The sequence below is a fragment of the Mchenga conophoros genome, linkage group LG9 (genome assembly GCF_057382185.1).
Source record: "Mchenga conophoros isolate Kocher_MC1m ecotype Shallow Benthic linkage group LG9, M_conophoros_male_GT1.1, whole genome shotgun sequence".
NCBI classification, from domain to species: Eukaryota; Metazoa; Chordata; class Actinopteri; order Cichliformes; family Cichlidae; genus Mchenga; species Mchenga conophoros.
Genome location: NC_140534.1, coordinates 11,237,569 through 11,243,568, shown reverse-complemented (window position 1 = coordinate 11,243,568; position 6,000 = coordinate 11,237,569). Strand labels below are relative to the sequence as shown.

General features: G+C 42.7%; 1 long non-coding RNA gene across 1 annotated transcript; it reads left to right on the top strand.

Moving 5' to 3' along the window:
- The first annotated feature begins 4,238 nt into the window (after window positions 1–4,238).
- On the top strand, window positions 4,239–5,954 carry LOC146566837 (uncharacterized). Its single transcript, XR_014893748.1, has 2 exons — window positions 4,239–4,710; window positions 5,383–5,954. It is a non-coding gene; the product is annotated as an uncharacterized LOC146566837 (long non-coding RNA).
- Window positions 5,955–6,000: the final 46 nt, after the last annotated feature.

Genomic DNA, 6,000 nt, shown 5'->3' with positions numbered 1-6,000 from the left:
AAAGCAGGAGCAAAACAAAGTTTGGTACTCACATTTTTATCATCAATCAAACCCATCGAAGTCCTCATCCTCTGTGTCTGAATTGAACAGCTGCGCTAAATCTCCATCAAACATGCCAGGTTCACTTTCTTCACTGTCAGAGTCACTTTCCGTGCCGTGCGGCTCCTCGGAAATGATGCCGGCTTTTGCGAAAGCTCGAACAACAGTGCCAGCAGACATGTTAGCCCAAGCATCTACAATCCATTGGCAAATTGTGGCGTAACTCGCCCGGCGCTGCCTTCCACTCTTGGTGGAACTGTGGTCTCCATCGGTCATCCATCGTTCCCAGGCCGCTCGCAGCCTTACTTTGAACGGGCGGTTCACACCGATGTCCAGCGGTTGGAGTTCCTTTGTCAGGCCTCCCGGAATGACAGCAAGCTCACAGTTCATTTGTTTCACTAGTTTTTTCACATCGGCTGTGAGATGGGCACGCATAGAGTCACAGATTAAGAGCGATGGTGATGCGTGGAAAAAACCACCTGGTCTCCTTACATACACCTCCCTCAGCCACTCTTTCATCATTTCCTCATCCATCCAGCCCTTTTCATTTGCCTTAATGATGATTCCTGCTGGAAACTTCTCTTTAGGCAAAGTCTTTCGCTTAAAAATCACCATAGGCGGCAGTTTCTGTCCATTAGCATGGCAGCCAAGCACAACAGTAAAAGAAGACTTTTCATACCCCGTTGTGCGTATCGCTACCGTGCTGGTCCCCTTCTTCTCCACAGTGTGACTCACCGGGATGTCAAAAGTGAGCGGGACCTCGTCCATGTTTGTGATGTGGCTGGGCTGGATGTGTTTGTCGGCGATGTGTTTGCTGCAGTAGGAGCGGAAGATGGCCAGCTTTTCCTTATAATCCGCTGGAAGTTGCTGCGCTACCGTAGTCCTGGTCCGGATGGAAAAATGGCACCGTTTCATAAAACGAAAGCACCAAGACGGACCTCCTTGGAAATGTTCAATGTTCATCTCTTCAGCTAGTGAAACTGCTTTTAGCCGAATGGTGACCGTCGAAACGCTTCTCCCGCTTCTCCCGCTCGCTCTTTGCTCGATGATCCACCGCTCGAGTCTTTCCTCCAACTCGGGCCACCTCGCCTTATGTCCGCGGAAACTCAGCTGCGTTTTCTTGACCTGCCGGAGCTTGTTTTCTAGCTTCCTCCATTTGCGAACCATCGATTCGTTAATCTTAAATTCTCTCGCGGCTGCTCGATTTCCATGTTCCTCCGCATAGCTGATGGCCTTCAGTTTAAACTGTGCTTCATAAGCGTGTCTCTTTGCCATTTTCAGGGTTGTTAAAACAACGATGTTCCACATAATGCACATACCTGTCCTTTTAGACAGGTATGTGCGATTGTCCGGTATATACGATCAACGCCCACACTTCACCCTTTAGCGTTCTCATGGTGTTCTCTACTACGTCCTCCTTACAACACACAGGGCGCACTGCGCTATAGGGCGCACCGTACTTTTTGAAGAAAATCTAAGACTTTTAAGTGCGCCTTATGGTCGTGAAAGTACGGTACTTGACATGGTTTCTTGAAATTTTTTTTCATTGTCAGCTTTAACCTTTGGCACTAACAATAAAGGTCACCTTGAACCTGACCTGAACCTGACACATAAATTAAATCATCTCAAGCTGTTATTAGTATTTACAATAACATAAAATTGGAACATGATATCTTTAAATCTGTGGAAGCTCAGGAATGATTGAAAAATTCCTCCACAAGGGGAAAGTGCCAATGGGTAAGTTGTGCCACCCCTTGTTTCTAGGGAACCATAGAAGAAATTGGTCTGTCACCCCACATTCTTGAAGAGTCAACGATTTTCAGTCTTTCTTGGCTCTTGATGGAGGCGGTCGCATTTTCTCCTTCTCCCTCTCCCTTATCTTTCCTGCTTGGCTTCTCATGTCTTTTGTATAGTCTCGCCTCTCTCTAACCCTCAGAGAGTCTCCCAGACTTGTTCTCTAAAAATTTAAAGAAGAATTATGGATTTGACCAACTGGTCCCTTAACGAAATTGACAACTTCTTCACGATGAGAAGCCGATGATAGACCCATCGTCTATCATGTCGGCCAGCCTTATGGGATTTTGAACAGCTTTAGCCGCTTCTTGTTCTTCAATAAGCCAGGTCTGAACCAGCTCCAATCAGCCAGAACTCTGTTATCGTGGTTCCGAATTGGTAAATGTCATGCAATGTCCTCCATCGAGAGTGTCGCCAGACACACGACGCAACCCACCATCGAGTATCCGGCAGCAAACATCTCAGCAGGACAATCGGGCTCTCCCAAGCCCAGGTTTCTCGTCAAGAAGAAGTTGTAAATTCTGTACTCAGACTGTGTTTATTTAACGCAATATGGATCTAAGATCTTGGAGAAGCTCATGGCTCTGAAATGGAAATTGAGAGTCCTGGTGACCAGTGACGGACATTAGACCAACTGTAAAATTGGATGCAGTTTGTTCGCACTAACCAAAACAACCCCCCCCCCCCCCCCCCCCCCCCCGTATTGAGTATTATTCTGGGGGGAGCTCTTTTCTCTCCTCGTCTTTCCTCATGTTGTGCATTTTCCGTTGTTATACCTCTCTGACCTGTCTTCCCCATGTGATGTTTGCGTAATGTATGTATGGTCAGAAGGGTAAGATGGCGCTGGCATAAGGCAGGCAGCCTTAACCCAATTTCCTTTGGGGCCAACCTTCGGGATCAATGAAGTTTATAGAATTGATCTGAATTTTATTCATCCTGCAAAGAGGAGAGCCTCATTGCATGAGAATTAAGCATATTTACGTTCAAAAACATTTCACAAATGTTTGCTTTGGTGTCTAAACTATGAGTCTATACACCTAGCATGATGTTAGCTCAAAACTGCTGGATGATGCCTTTTTTGGTGGGGTTGGGGTAAATCGTGCCAAGGGACCTGGGTTGTTGTGCCACTGGCTTATAAATGAAACATATTATTTTATTGTAATTTTCCATTGTACTTTTCTGTCATGGTTCTGGGTCATTTGACCCAGGGTTTTGTGTTTATTATTATTGTGATCTTGTGTTCCAGTTTATTTTGATTAAATGTTTGGGTTTAGACTTTTTAGTTCTTAGGGTTTTGGTTCTGTGCTCCCTCTGCTTAGTGTCTGCCCATGCGTTCCCTCTTTTCTCTGTCTGTACCGTGTCTGAGTTCAGTCTGTGGGTTTCCTGTTTTACTTTGAAAGTCTGTGTCTTATGTCAGTGTTTTCAGTTTTGTGCTGTGTCTCCCAGCCTTTTGTTTTGGGCAGTCTGAGGTACACCTGTGCACTACTCATGATGTCAGATCAGCATCCTGATGTGGCACACCTGTGAGGTGGGATGGATTATCTCAATATAGCAGATGTGCCCACTACCACACATTTGGACTGATTTGTGACCACTGTTTGGGAGGGATGGTTATATTGTGTATCTGGAATGAATTTTAGGTCTCTACGTCCATCCCATGGGGAATGGGAGCAGTAACAAAGGTGTTGCGTTTATATTTTTGTTGAGTGTATATAAATATGCTCAAGAGTCTATTGTATGTTTGTCATGCAATTAAAAATTCAAAAATATAATTTTTAAATCAGTAACTTTGCAAATTTAGCGCGGACCCTGACCCCTCCCTCCGGCTCCCACGGCCCCGCTGTCACCGTAAGACTCATACTCTTCCCCCACGTATGCTGCTATTTCCCCGCGCCCCAATAATTCTTGTCCTTTTTCTGTTGCAGCCTCCCACAGTCCCGTTTTCGGCGTTTCTCGAGTTTCACGCGTGTTTTCCTTCTACCCTCCCGGGACACCTTCAGTTAAAATAAAGTTTATTTTCTCGTACTCCTGTGTGTGTTGGCTCTGCTTCTGGGTCCAGCTTGTGCGCTGAACTTCGGTTCATGACACTAATAGTTTTAAATAGAGCACCACAAACAACAGGTATTCCTTTAGAAATAAACTTTTCTTGTGTTACTTCTAAAAACTACAGATTCTTAACTCTGCAACAGTTAGACAGAGTTGGTTACAGTTAGGCCCCCAACAGTCAGCAAAACAAGTCATAAAACAATAAAAGAGGCTCCCTTTATCAAGAGCATCCCAGCACTGTAGTTCCATTACAAACAGTTTCCTTTATTTTATCTTATCATGTCAGAGGCCAACTGAAACCAAGTCCACCTATATAAAAACACCCCATCAGACACACAGTAGTTTCCTCAGCACTTCACAACTGCCGCAAGGTATAGCGTTTTAACTTTTTATTTTTTCGGATCCCAGACACAGTGGTGTGAGGTAGTTAGCACACAGTTTGGACGTGTAGAAAACATCGTTTGTTTGGAACACATCAGCAGAGAGGTAGAGTTCATAGCTGTTCATAAGAGTTTAATTTAATCAAACCTCATTTTACGGATCTAAGTGGCTCCTCATCAATTCTCACCAATTCGCCATTTTATTTAAATATCTGAATTTTCGGAATGAGGATCCAAGCGGGACACAGAGGCTGCTTTAACGCACCAGAATGCAAATATAAATAAAAGCCTGACTATCCTGAGAGCCTAGCTGCAGCGAGACCTTTCTTTCACACGGATTCCTGGATGTGCGTTGGATCCGACTTTGCTACCCGCACAGAGCGTTTCTGACAGTCGGGCGCTGCTATACAATAGAGAAAAGCAACAATACACCGTGTTTCTCTGCTCCAAGGTAAGGACGTCTGTTATACCCAGCGCATAAATGTCTCTGTGTTAACGCTGATTATTCAAACCCTGTTGAAAATGTGACACATTTGTTATCCAAAAACATTTCCTCTAAATTTGCAAAGTTACTGATTTAAAAATTATATTTTTGAATTTTTAATTGCATGACAAACATACAATAGACTCTTGAGCATATTTATATAGCTAAATACACAATGGTATAACCGTGCTAAATAAAAGAGGCCCAAGTACCAAAGCACTCTAATGCAAGCCTCTAAACTGCATGTTGATAAGTACGTGAAGCGTACCTCTACAGCTGAAAACAGATTGTATCCATACTTTGAGGATCTGCTGAATTGTTTTTAATGGCACTTTTTTTTTTTTTTTTTTGATGAACTGCAGATGATGATGAATTCCTCTTTATTGTAGAAACAGTCCCTAAGCTGTTGTTGCTCATACTTACTGAGTTCCCTAGCTACTTCCTTACTATGTCAGTAAACTTTTTGAAAAGGAAGCTGCTGTAGATTTAAAGAAACACCTTAATTGAAGCAAAGGCAAAAAAATTGGAATGAATTTTATGTGACTGTAAAGCCAACAATAAGTGAAAATCCAAAAACGCCTCCAATCCTAATGATCTCCCCCTCTCTCTGTGTGTGTGTGTGTGTGTGTGTCCTCACAGAAGGAAGGTCACGACAGGAGCTTTTTTCAATCAGTTTTTACAAGAAGTGTAGCTCATACAATGGTATAAATGTATTATTTGCGATACTTTATAAATATGAACCTCTAAAGATTTTGAGTTCGTGCACATTGTGAATCAAGAATCTAAATATTTGTATCACATTGATTTCTATAAAAGCATTTTGTTTATGGGGATAATGTGACAAATCTTTTGTGACCCTATTAACGATCAATGGTAATTAAAGAGGAACCCTGGCTCTGGACATTTTCATGACAAGTGACAGCGCTGACATCTACTAACGAGAGAACATGTTTTATCATCATAAACACGGTGATAAGACGCATCGTTAAAGCGTCACTTCAGTAATGTTGACTCGTGTTTTTTAATAGATGACTTAAAACACTAAACTCTAATTTCTGTGGTTATTTTAAGTTTACTGAATATAACATGTGGTAAGACGACGAGTTTTACTTCTCATGTTATGTGTATCTATTTATCATGTATGCTACTTTGCTCTGTGGACTGTAAAATGTTTCATTGTGTTCATGAAATAAACCAGACTTTCACCGTCTGCATCTTTTACTGTTTTTCTGCTTTTGTTCACTCCAAGTTTGACAA